Source organism: Carcharhinus amblyrhynchos, chromosome 4, assembly GCF_965287045.1.
Source record: "Carcharhinus amblyrhynchos chromosome 4, sCarAmb.v2.hapA, whole genome shotgun sequence".
NCBI lineage: Eukaryota > Metazoa > Chordata > Chondrichthyes > Carcharhiniformes > Carcharhinidae > Carcharhinus > Carcharhinus amblyrhynchos.
In genome coordinates, this window is record NC_137327.1 from 20,428,174 (window position 1) to 20,441,914 (window position 13,741).

The 13,741-nt window shown below is 42.1% G+C and overlaps 1 protein-coding gene across 2 annotated transcripts in view; it reads left to right on the plus strand.

Moving 5' to 3' along the window:
- The first annotated feature begins 1,729 nt into the window (after positions 1–1,729).
- zfhx3b (zinc finger homeobox 3b) overlaps positions 1,730–13,741 on the plus strand; it is a 462,160-nt gene continuing 450,148 nt past the window's right edge. Inside the window, exon 1 of one of the 2 annotated variants that reach the window (XM_080186784.1) lies at positions 1,730–1,793. The gene's annotated coding sequence lies outside the window, so the exon portion shown is untranslated. Of the gene's footprint in view, positions 1,794–8,697; positions 8,912–13,741 lie in introns of those variants that run through there. The other variant, XM_080186783.1, reaches the window with a different exon arrangement.

Here is a 13,741-nt window from a genome sequence, read left to right on the forward strand (position 1 = left end):
CAAAGCAATGCATTTAACAAATATCTTGACTTTTAAGTAATAAATTGACTTTTGAGTAATAAGTTAGCTAAAAACACACCTGTTCATTTATGGCAGGTATAATTTTAATCAACATTTTAAATGGGCAAGGCAGCAATTTCAGGAAAAGGTGTGTGTGGCTCTTGTGTTGAGATAGTGGGATTTTAAAATAATCACAATAGCATCTTCACACTTGATCTAATGCACTTTGATCTAGTTTGCATTGTCATGCTAAGAAGTGAACGATTTGCCTATCAGTTTTTGATAAAGTTAAGGCCGATTTTTAACTCATATTTAATAACGTAAATACCTATTCAAATAGATGTACATCTTTCAGAGATTTTTTTTAACAAAGGAGATATAGTCGAGTTCCTTAAATGGATTCTTTTCTACCGAGTAATTTCTGCAGTGAGATATCCAATCTCCCATTGTAACTTCGGTGTAAGGTTGGTGGAAAGTCCAGCGAAACAGCGAGGAGCGGAAATTGCCAGCCTTGTTCCGACGTTACCTTTTGAGATCGGAGTCAAGCCCTGCATCACACACACACGCAGCACTTCAAAATGTACTGCCTTCCACTTTTCCTTGGTCCCTGCTCCTTTTTTAAAAAAAATACCCTGCTCCTTCAGTCCTGATCCACGTCCCTGAAACATTAAATTGCCTGTTCTCTCCACAGACACGGTCTGAGAGTTTCCAGCATTTTCCTGGTTTTGTTTATAGAGCACGCCACTAGCTGTGAAGGGTGCTTTGAGGTCATGAGGTCTCCATGAATGCAATTCTTTCTTTCAAAATTGCGACAATGAATGAAATTCGAGGAAGAACTTGTGCTCATGTCCTTAAAACGTCCCAAAGTTATTCCAAGGCAGTGGATTACCTTTGAAGTGTTGTTTATCAGACAGATGTTTAACATCCAGTTTGCCCTCCCAGCAAGGACTCCCGTAATGAGATAAGCGGACATTTTTCATTAGGTTGACTAAATGTTGACCCGGGGAACACCTTTGTCCTCTTTCATTTGGTACCCTGGGGCTTTCGACATCCACCCAAGCTGGTGGATGGGGACTTCAGTTTAACAATTCACCCGAAATGTGTCAACCTGCCACCAGTTAAATTCTCCTTTCCCGCTGCACCGGAGTCAATTTAGATTATATATGCAAATCCTGGCCCCCATGACTTTTTGACTCGGGGCCAAGCTGTCATATTATGATGTAAATTTTTAGGAGAGTATGACATATACAGCGCAAAATGGGTTGCATTATATGATAAGTCACTCTCAAAAAAACAACCCGCCGTCATGTGAATGTGGTGTGTTCCCCAATATGGACAGGTCAGCTCTGGTTGAGTTTAATTCCATATAGGAATAATTCTAATCCCATCATCTGGGGAGGGAAAAAAGTATTCCTTGAACGTTCGCCCTCCTGGTTTGATTTAATAAATTCCAACAAATCTTAACCAGAAATACCCCGATCATTTAGATTGGAAAGAATTGAATTATTCAAATTAGACAATAGCAGAGGCTGAATTCGGTGCCTAAAATATTTTTGAATCATCAAATAAGTGACTTTGAATTAAGAGGAAAGAGGGAAGCAAGACCCTTCCCCCTCTTCAGCGGGATGCGTTTTTTTTATTGTTACACAAATGCAGCTCCAGTCCAGATTAAGAGTAGTCAAGATCAAACTGAGAGCAGAGATACTTCTGTAACCTGAGGAATAAAGGCGTGAAAATAAGCAATCTTTGTTAAATTACACCTATGGATTACAATTGTCACATCCCCATAAATTGTAAGTATTCACTTGTTTATTTTTAACTGTACAAATATATATATATGTATCTCAAGAATGAATCGCATTACAACTGAACATATTTCAAAGCGGGAATCAGGTGCTTTGTCCTTTGTGAAATCAGTCTGCAACATTCTTTGTTTTCAAAGCCTTTAGATGTCAGTCACTGGTGGCTGTTGCACGTTGGTGTCAATTAGCAAGTCATAGTGAAAACTGCTAACATGTTGACTGTTCCATGAATCAGGCTAAGAAGCATTTCAGTGGAAGGGTCAGGGGCATAGTATGTTTCGTAACGTGACGTGGTGGGGCACAATCAGAAGGGATACTATGGATAGTTAATCAACTGGAACTGGAAGAATTACTCGTACTTAAGTTTCAAAAAAAAATCTTCCAGGGCGATGAGATATGCGCTAGGTGCAATTAAACAACGGGCACACCAAACTCCGCTCCAAGCTGTTTCCCAAACTGCAGAAATGGCAATAATTTGCTTATTTTAGATTTTTTTTTAAAAAATGCCTTTTCAGAGTTGCACGCGCTGAATTGCCCCGTTACTTCCTGACATTAAGATCTGTATTTTTGATGAGCTTTATCAATAATTTATCCGCGGGTGTTAAATATTCAGCGCTTCTTAACCAGTCGTGTTTTCATCGATAAGAACGCCTTGAACGTGTCCATCGAAGTAAGTTTAATTAAACTTGACTGTGGCTCGGCGGCGAAGTGGGAGACCCCCCCCCCCACACACACACACACACACTTCCAGTGCCGCAAACGACTATATGTATATATGTGCAGGTGATAAAAAAAACTGAGAACTGCAAAGAAAAGTAATGAATGAACAGCGAACAGTGCACAGTGGCAAGTCACCGAAACAAAAGTGCAAATGAGATATGGTCCCAGATGGAGATGAGATACTGATGGGAACGTGCAAGCTCTCTCCGGCCAAGCGTTAGGTGCCCTTGTCCTCTGCGTGCTGTAGTTTGTTCAGGGGCCAAGTGCTTGCAAGTCAGATAGGACTCAAGGGCCGCGCTGAACTACAATCCCCACAAATCTTTGCAAACTGCACCTTTTGACAACCTTTTGCAGTCAAAAAAGCACGTCACCTGTCAGTGGAAGACGTCAAGAAGGCCTCCCAGCCCTGGGAAATCATGTGATGTGTTCAGGTGAGCTGGTGGTTGGCTGGAAGGTCGATGCGAAAGGGAAATTCCCTGTTCTGAGCCTCTCAGTTGCTGCAGTGAATCCACCGACGCCATAGACCTTTAGGGCAACAGGTCAGCAAACTCCAGTCAGTGCTTTGCAAACTGCAATATGTAAAACCGTTGCCAATTAATCTTTAGCCAAATTATTTTTTTTCTTTTTTTGCATTCAGAGACTGAAGTTGCACTCGCTTAGTTCGGAATGATCTTGTAGTTCCACATATTGTATTGCGGGTTGGGGAGAGAGAGCAGGTTGGATGTATACATATGATTTGAATAAATAAGACTAATCTATAGGGTGACAGCTCAGTGCAGCCTGATATTGCTTAGAAATGCAAAAAGGCAAACGAATATATGTGTTATATTAAAATGCACTGCCGATTTATGAATTTTGCATAGAATCCCTGTTTGGTACTAAATGTATGCAAATATGTCTCCTTATATTTGATCAATAAATGTGGCGAATGGTGTATTATTATCTGAGTTTAAGATTATGCATATATATAAAATGGAAGAATTGGTTTGGCTGATTCCAAAACATAATACATCGAAATTAAACGTTTAGAAAAGTAAGCGTGGACTGCGTCAAATAGAATGACGACTACACAATGCTAAACTGTGAATTGTAGGAAATTCCTATTTATTGATAAGTTATTCTAGCATTCCAATCCGACAACCAAACAGCGAAGCTTCCAAAATTGGAAACATTGCAAGTATCCCAAACTAATTTGATAACATTCTGTATAGAAATAACGTCGCAACATTGTAAGCAACTGATGGGGACGGTGTTGAAATTAGTAGCGTAAACAATTTGCATTTTAAAACCTTGCCTAAGTTGTCAAGCCTGAAGGAGATACCCAAATAAAAAGTTTTACGCTGTCCCTCTATTGGGAACTTGTGGGCTGATAAGCTGACCACAATGACATGAATACTGTGTTGTAGGGAACAGTTTCTAGCAAGGCACCGCCGAAGGATCTCCTCAGTGCATCCCACTGACAGCCAGAAAAATAGGGAAAAAGGTTTTTGTTTGGTTTTGTTGTAGATAACATTAGCTATGTAAAAAAAATTACCAATAAAGGTTGTTGGGGATATATATTGCCGTCATTAAAAATAAATTATGCAGCTCTGTGGTAACTTGTATGCACTGTACACACGTGTGAATGCATGATACAGTATCCTGTATACGTACGTGTATATACGATGCATATAGATAAATCCATCGATGAATTGGGTGCAGGGATTTTTGGATATGTATCACATGGCTCTGTTAAGGTCTCAGTGTGTGTCTATGTGTGTATCTGCCTGCGCCCGTGTGCGCGGCTGGCTGTCTCTTGTGTAGAAAGCGTTGCCTCTCTCTGTGGCCATGGGAGTACAGTCTGAACCAAATACCTATTTTTTTTAATGCCTAATCCTTTCGACTGGACAGCTATCAGTTAGTTTTGCTTTCCAACATTCGCCCACTCCAACCACACGCACATCAAAATGTAACATGTAAGCACTGTGTTACACCGAAGGTATCAAGCAGGACATTAAACTGCAATGCATTTGCATCACTAAGGAAACTCCGAGCAACCTTCGGGACCTGTAGCGAAACCAATCTCCGTTATATCTGTCGGAGTTCCACTGTCCACTATTAATAAAAAAAAGCGTTACATCGCAGGTCAAACCCTTTGAAAGAGTTCAGTCGATTCATATTAAAAAGATATATAAACCTGGATACACACGCGTTTTGCTGGCTAGCAAGTGAACGAGTATCATGATAAACTGAATGGGATGATATAGGTAGCATGTATTCGTACATTAGCCTGTGCTGAAGTAATTTAAGATGTTTACTTGTAATTAGACCCCGGTGTGGAGTTGTTTCTTAAAGCTTAAAATGTGCACATTGGGGAATGGAAGTATAAACGTTGTGCCTTGCAATGGAGACGATTTCTGTGCCTTAGTTGCTTAGTTAAAGTGCATTCCCCGTATTAAAAGTGAGAAATAAATAAAGCACTTTGTCATCCATCAAAGTTTGATTTTCGCCCAGTGCCCTTTTTTTTGGCAAAAGCCAGCAGATGCGCGTGCCTTTTCCATGATAAAATTGCTAAATTTGATTTGCATAAATTATTTCGAGGTAAACGTTTTGTAAGATGTATCCTTTTTCATTCGAGGAATGAGGAGTCGTTTTTGACAGAAATGCTAAAATGTGCTTCATACATCATGTTGTTAATGGGAATCAGCGCTTCACACTGCCGATTTATTTCCATTGTAATCTTATTGCCAAAATTGTTTAGCAGATATCAAAGCCTAAAACAATCACTTTGAAAAAAGACCTCAGTCGACTTTTTTTTTGGAGATTATTTCACCAGTATTTATTACTGTACTCAGCTTCACACACACACACACCGAGCATTTGCAATTTACAGATACCCTTTAGGGGTAAACACTGGGCTCCCACACCTCACTTGTGTAAAATGTAAACGGTAATTTTCAGCGTTAGCATTCGATGCAACCAAGTCAGAACATCAAAGTCCCAATACCTGAAACTGTTCGAGGGCATTTAAACTTGAGCAAAAATTGTTTTAATCCCTGGCGCGACGATAACGCAATTGCTCCGTTTGCGTTGAAATATTCGTTGGTTTGACCACAAACACGCACTTTCATGATAAACCTGAGTTTGTACTAATTATAATACAATCATGGTCCATTGTTAATTAAGCAATGCTGCCCTGGGACACGCAAAACTGCATTGGGTCGAATCCGTATTGCGGTAAAGGTGAGAAGTGTCCGCATAGAGCAAGAATTTCAACTTAGTTTCGCAAAGTAGAACACATTTTTAGAATCGCAGCGTGAATTGTATTGAGTACGAATGAAATTGCATTCCTTTATTTAAAACATTTTTTGGGGGAGAAAAAGAAAGTTAGGGTAACATTTGTCGATCAGCAGATAAAAAGGTAAACACGTGGATGCCACGATGAAACAAGGAAGGGAAGACTTTAACTATTATTTTAACGGAAACTATATTGCAAATAATTTCGCCACAGATTTGCTTTGCTATTTTGATGTTTCCTTTCGGTAATCAAATGTATCTTCTCTCTCTCTCTTTCTAACACCCCCCACCTTCCCGTTCCAATCTAAGCCCGTGTAATAGCTCAGCTAGTCAGGCGTATTTATGAGAGGATGTTAGATTTGTTGTTTGCTGCATGTACGTATTTACAGCTAGGGGTGTGGAGGAGGTTGGGAGGGAGATGAAAAATGCTTAGGGCGGTCAGTGTTGAACATCAGAGGGCGCTGCCATTGCACCTGCAAAAATAAAACCCAAGCCAGACACAACTACCGTCAACCCCATCCTTCATTCATTCAACTATCATTTCATCCAGTAAGAGAACACAGGGAGAGAGAGAGAGAGAGACCCCAGGCCCCGCTGATCTACCCCAAACAAGCACCGCGGTATCCTGAAATCCCCACACTGGACTGCCCAGAAACCATGTCGCTTTCAGAACAACTATAATTCCCCAAATATCTAATGTTTTTTTTCTCTTCCCCTTGCCTGTACACAACCTCTGCCTTAGCAATTCATGTTTTATTCATCAAGGCATTTTGTACATACATTGAAATATATTAAATATATAGATAGAAAGAAGCAGGAGCAGGAAGCTTGCGGGAAGATAACAATTGGTCATTTTGACATGCATTTAGGGGTTGATTTTCCTACTCTCTCCATTGCTTGATTAGAACAAGCTCAGAATATTTCCGCGCACAATAATGCACAATAAATTGAGCACATCAGAAAATATTCCTCCTCCACGCGTATTTCTCTCAAATGGGGAAGCAGAACATGGGCACCATTAAAAAAAAATCGGTATAAGCGCTGAAAAAGAAAGACTTATCAGTAACTTAGCAGGACTGGTTCGGGAGAAATACGTACATAAATAGCAAAAAAAATGCAAGTATATTCACCAGGGCTTGAGCGGCAGTAGATTGTTTTTATTTGAGAACACGGAGAAAACTATATACTTAATATAAAGATAGTTGCTATTGATCCAGCGGTTATATAATTATAGAGCAGTGTTGATAATTGTTGATATTTGCTATTTCTGTGGCATTCGACACTGTGTTCAAACTCTTGGCTTTTATTTGTGTAGTTGGTTTATTTCATTTTATTAACTCCCAAACAAGCCTGAAAACTGTTCGAAAGATCGCCGATCGATCGCAGCAAATTCCGTTACATCCGCTCGATACAGTGACTAAAACACTTTCAATTCCAATTCGAGCGAGTGTAGCAGTAGGAAAAGTCTGAGACCCCGCACCAAGCAAGTGTGTGTCTTCCCAGATTTTCCCCATTCTGTGCTTCCAGTAAATTTGTCTGTTGTGTTTATTTCTGAAATGTGGTCCTGGCACTTGGGGCTTTTCTTTATTCTTTTCCCACCCACTCCCCCCACCCTTCAAATCATCAACTCTCTCAAGACAATGCGGACAGCGGGAAAGTTGGAAGAAAGCTACATGCAATCCAAAATATTCTACCATTTCAGTTCAAATTGCACTGCAACCGATTTCACAACCTCATTTATTTTGACAATGTAGATTGTTGCCTTCAATTACTTGGGAAAGGTGAATAAGCAAAAAGGAAAGGAACGACACCTAAAGAAATGTGGATTCTCGGTGACAGCGTCAAAAAAACAGTGAAATTAGCATTTTTAAACCCGATAAGAAATTAGTATTAACGCCTTTAGAAAAAAGGTGAAAATACTGCATTAGTCTCTCCATGAAATCCTTTGAGAAATGTGTGTTAGGAATCGCGAAACTGGGAAAGGAATTTACCTTCCCGAGCGCAAGTTTCACAAGTGTGTTTCCCAGCACTGAGCATTCAAAGGTAAAGTTTTGAGAATTTTGAGAGAATTGAGTTTATCCATCAATTGCAAAGTAATGTAACGTGCGTGTTTTATTTTTAAAAAAATTAAAAAAATTGGAAAGCTCGATCCTGGGAAACCTGCCCATTGTCAATATTTTTTTAAAATAAGAATTCATTTCTACAACATTGGTCAGGAAAATCTTTTTGCTTTTTTTAAAGAGAAAATAATACTAAGAAGAGAACGACCTTAGAAAAATCAACATTTGGCGTGTGCAACATTATAGCAAAAAAGATCACCCCCCCCCTTAAAAATCGTAGTGCTGGCATGATGATATTATTTTGCAGCTAATGCAATTAAAACTATATATATATACATAGAAAGAAAGAGAGAGGATTAAAAGAAATTAAAAATTATCAATGCACACAAAACGATGGCTTAATAGTTGGGTGGAAAGGGGGGGGTAAAAAGGGGGAAAAAAACCACGACGTCTTGGGAAGAGCTAACAGGGACCCCTGTTAATCAGGACTGGAATTAATGAGAATCTATGCAGAGGGGTTGGGAGTTTTTTTTAAGCAGATCGCCTTATTATTATACATATACAGTAGATTCTTTATTTCCATCTGGTTTCCCCCCTCTCCCTCTCCCTCCTGCTTGCATTTGTGTAGCAGTCGGTGGTTTTTTTTCCCCCCATAAATATATATATATATATACACACACACACACACACATCTCTATATTCCTGACTTTGTAGCTCACTCCGAAAAGCGTCACTTGAATATTGATCCGAGGTCGCTAATTAGCCCTTCCCGTCGTGCCTTCGTAATGAAGCACATGCGCACTGAATTAATCACAGCCATTTTTGCACGGAAACTAATTAGCAGAATAAAGATCCATCGACTTTTTTTCATTGCGAGTTTCGCCCTCTTTTCCGCCGCCACCGCTGAAATTGCTCGCTCCTGGAATGTCCTGGCCGTCCTAACACGAAGCGGTGCCGCCGGGGCCCCCCGAAGGATTCTTTGTATGGGATCTTTACGAGCTGATCTGGATTACACCATTTCTCCTTTTGCAAACAGCACACGGTGGAAAAATCGTAAGTTGCAACTTTTTTTTTCCTCTTCTTCTCTTTCTCTCTCTCTTCCCCCCCACCCCTCCCTCTCCTCCCCTTCTCCTTTCTCTCCCCCCCTCTCTCTCTCCTGCCACTTTGCTTCTTTTGTGGATGTGTTAATTATAGACCATCGCCTCTCTCCTCTCTCCCTTTCGCCAGCCTGAACCTTCCCCTCCCTCCCACTTGTACTTTTCTCCTTATTATTATTATTTGCAAATGGTCATAATAAACGCAGCCCGCATCCCAGCACAACTTTGAACACTCAAGTTTATCATTATTGTTATTTATTTTTTTGTTACCTTGTAATGTTTACATCCGCACCAACCTGATCTTGAGCAGCCGGCAACATAAGTCTCTCTCTCTCTCTCTCTCCCCCCTCTTTTTTTTAGTGCAATGTTTTTTGTTGTTGTTGTTGTTGGGAGTGGGAGGGGGGGTTAGATCTGTTTGAAGTCAATAGCTATCTTATTTAGTGGTGGTCACCCCCACCTCTCTAACCCCCACCCCTTCCCCCGGGGGGGGGGGGGGTGGTGGTGGTGGCTAGTCGGAGAAGCCGCGGGGATTGAGGGCTCCGAGTGCCGGCTGCTGCCCGGGGTCCGCACGCCGGCAGATGAAGCTTGGAGCTCGGCTGTGAGGGTCCGTCTTTCCTCTGGAGGGAGGGGATAGCGGGGAGGGATGGATCTGCCTTTCTGTAGCCGGGCTCGGGGCTCTCTTTCTCCGTCCCGTTGCCTCTCTCTCTCTCTGTCTCTCTCTCTCTGTCCCTGGATGTGTTAGTTGGGATGCGGTTGTTTTTTTTAAAAAAAGAGGTTGGATTTCTTCATTTTGTTTTTTTTTCTCTCTCTCCTCTTTTCTCTCTCCTCCTCCTTTTGAGTCCCGGGATCGTAAAGCAGCTGTCTTAAAGAGTTTTCTCTCTCTGTAATTTTTTTTTTTACCATTTCTCTCTCTTTTTTTCCCCGAGGTTTTGTTTTCTCAATTCCTGGGATGTTGGAAGGGAGGGGAGGGGAGGAAAGGGGGGGGGGGAGCTGAATGTAGGAAAAGCCTTGATCCCGTGTTGACTTTATTTTCGGATTCTCAGAGTCACATGTGATCGATCGGTTTTGGAGAATGTGTTTAAAAAGAGTCGGCGAGTCAGCGAGCGGCAGTCAGAGCGGAGGAGAAATCCTGGAGGTGGACAGGGAGGGAGAATAGGAAGAAGGGTGGGAGATCCAGCGAATGGAAGAAGGAAGTAACAAAAAAAGGGGGAAAGAATGGGTCAGAGCGAGAAAAGGGCAAGGGGAAGAGATGAGCCGCTCGGAGCCAAGGGGGGAAGAGAGAAAGAGATGGAAAGAGGGAGAGATGGGGATCAGAGGGGAGGAAGACTAATAAAAAGGAGGGGAGAGGAATGCGAGAGTGGAAGAGAAAAGGGGAAAGCGATGGAGAGAGATGGGGATCAAGGGCGAGGAAGATTTTAAAAAAGGGGAGAGGAATGCAGAGTGGTAGAGAAAGGGGAAGAGAAAGAAGAGGAAAGGGGAAAGCGATGGAGAGAGAGATGGGGATCAGAGGAGAGGAAGGTAAAAAAAGGGGAGAGGAATGAAAAGAAAGGGGGAGAGAAAGGAGAAAAGAGAAAGCGATGGAGAGAAAGAGATGGGGATCAGAGGAGTGGAAGATAAAGAGGGAGAGAAAGGACGGGAGCAGAGAGTGAAAACGGCAAGATGAAACGCAGGGAGGGTGGAAAAAAGGGCAAAGGGCGACAGGCGAAATGGAGAAGATGAAAACAAGGGCGAGTAAGGGGGGGGGGGGCAGAGGATCAGGAGACGCTGGCAGATCCAGCAGGAAGAAGGGTACAGGAGAAGAGCGAGTCCCGATTGGGACCAGAGAAAAATATATATAATAGAAAAAAAAAAGAGGGATGGGATCGACTCCCATCTGGGAGACTGGGACATTGGGGCAGATTTCAGCAGACAGTCCAGACAGGAGAGGGGGGGGGGCGTGGGGGGGGGGGAAGAGAGCAACAATAACAAAAAAAATGCCCAGGAGGAGGTGGACTCGCCGAAGAGACGGGAGAAAGGTAGAGAGACAAAAAAAAACCCGAGTGTTGGAAGTAATAGGAGAGCAGAAGTGAAGTGGAGGGGGAGATGTGAGATGAGATGAACAGATAATCGAGACTCAATAGGGAGCTGGGACACATCAGTCAGTCATTGAGATCATTTGTGCTACCAAACATACCGTTTCAGGGCATCTGATACCAGATCGAAGGCGATTTTTATGACTACTTTTGTGCGCGCACACACACACACAAATCAATGGAGAAAGCAAAGTTTATGTGGACAGATTCCCTCACTTATTTCTTTTATACCTTTGAAATTGTGGACTGGAGGATAGAATTGGGGAGTGTGGTGGAAAATGTTATATTTAGATGATGAGATCGGGATAGGATCTGACACTTCGCCCCCCCCCCCCCGCCCCACCGTCCTCTCCACTCCCACCTCTACCTCCTCTCCCCCCCCCCCGCCCGCCCGCCACCAGCGACCGGGTCAGCCCGAGTTCGTACGCGGACGAGGGGTGCGTGCATGTCGGCGGAGGCGGTGGGGAGGGAGGGGATGCGCCGAGAAGGGTGAGGAGCTGAGCACGCCGCTACTGCCGCCGCCGCCGCCTCCTCCTCCTCCTCCTCTGTAGCCCAGCCAGGTGCTCGCCCGCAGAGAGAGAGAGAGAGACACACACACACACAGACACACGAAATACACATCGCTCGGAAGTTCCGGCAGAAATATGGGCACCGCCGAGGATCCGATTTCACCGCATTTCCACTGTGCAGAGGCACCGCACACCGGACCAGTTATTCCAGTTAACGACAGGGGAGGGGAACTGGCAGGAGCGAGAGGAGGAGGGGGGCACAAAGGGGGAGGTGTCAGGGTAGTGATCAGTAATTATTTATTTATATATGTTTTTCAAGCTGTAATAATCCTGTACTTTAATTGTGGGGCATCATTTAGTGTCTGTGTGTGTGTGTGTGTGTGTGTGTATTGCTTCTTCATCACACACGTCCGCATTCAGTCTGTTGCAGATGCCTAGCCAGACCTATTTTTAAATCAGCACAGTTGTTGCCTCTAACCCTGTAAAAGTGAAGGTCCCAGATTGACAGTCGCCGGCCCAGCCCGTACAGCAATTTGGTTTTGGTGCGCTTTTAATTGGAGCTACCACATTTAGAAATTGGACTCAAATGCTTCCCAAGTGCAGTTTGTTCCCAGGCATCTCCAAGCCAATGTAAGTGATCCGCACAGTGTATCCATTTACACGCTAAGAAACGGGATAGAAATGTGTACAGGTAATATTCTTCAGAAGCAAGACAAGGAAAGGACCGCAAAAATTAAATTATGCATTCCCACCCAAACGAAATAACCAGCCCATTTGCAGTTTTTTCTTTCATTGTGTAACCTGAAAGTAAATGACATTAAAAATTAAAGACTACAAGTTGCTGTTAATGCTGCTTCATTAGGGGCACGGTGTTTTGCAGTTGTGTTGACACTTGCTGTTAAAATAAATTATATTCATTTTAATACACACAAATGATTGACGAATTGTAACTGAACAGGATTTTTTTTTCCTTCTGTAAGCTTGATAGTTTCCATTTATCATTTAGGTGTCTCCCAAAACTGTGATTTAGTGTTAGGGTATGCATTGGCCGATTAGATCAGTGGCCATTTAGTGTATGTATTGTTGTATGTTAATTCATCTTCAGGATTCCTTTTTTAATGCACCAGAACTGGTGCCTTTAAACCCCTTCAACCACAGTAGGATAGTTCACTTGCCAATATGTGGACAACCTCGGTGGAGCAGCCACTGTGAAAAGAAGTGAAACATTGCCTTTTTTTGCATTAATTGACTTGTGGTGTCGATAGCGAGATGTAACCATTTTATTCCTCTAATACATGCCTTTAAATGATAATTGGAGCCCCTCAAATTAAAAGCTAATGTAAGCGAGGCTTTCATCTATTCCGAGCACAATAGGGAAGGAACAGATTGTCTACAGACATTTGAGAACAATAGTGTTTACCAATAAATTGCTTGTAATTCTAAATTGGCAAGGCTTGTGTATGTGTGTGGGGAGGGGCTCCTTACTGTTTGGTATTTGAAAGCACAGGGGTGTCACAAACCTATGCAAACCCTTAATGCCTTTGGAGGTTATTTGTCTTTTGACAGAGCTCAGGCACTCACTCTTTGCTCCATGCCTTTTCCAACCAAAAAAAAAGGACACCAAGTGAAAACAGTCCTAAGTGGCCCATTGATGGAATGTTTTGTATTGTGTGGATCTGTGCGGCAACAGTCAATATTAAATCTTTGCGGAAACAGCTTGGTTTAATTTTTTTTGGCAAAATCTAGCCTATATTTAGATGTGCTATTGAAACTTATAAGCACATTGTTTATAGTAAATGTTCAGTATTGCAATAAAATCATTTAAAATGTGCCCCGAGGCATTTGTGGGACTGCAAATGTGATTTTTTTTGCATTTACTGTTTATAAGTATTTTAAATTGACTGCGCCTTTAATATTTCTGTCGAAAATGCAGCCAGTAAGAGTTTTTAATTTGCTTAGAGATTATCGGAACAAAAAGCCTGTTCCTATTAATTCTTTCATCGCTGTTGCACAGTGCTACAAAAAATGTATTTTGATTTCACTCTGCCAAAGAAATTTAATACATAAATTTCCTATTATCCAAACTTGCAGTAAATGGAAGTCAAACTCCTGCGTTTTATGTATCGAGCATTAATATTATAGTAAATATATGGGACGCTTCCATTAATCAGAATTCCTGATTATTTGTAGTCTCTTTGGCCGTCT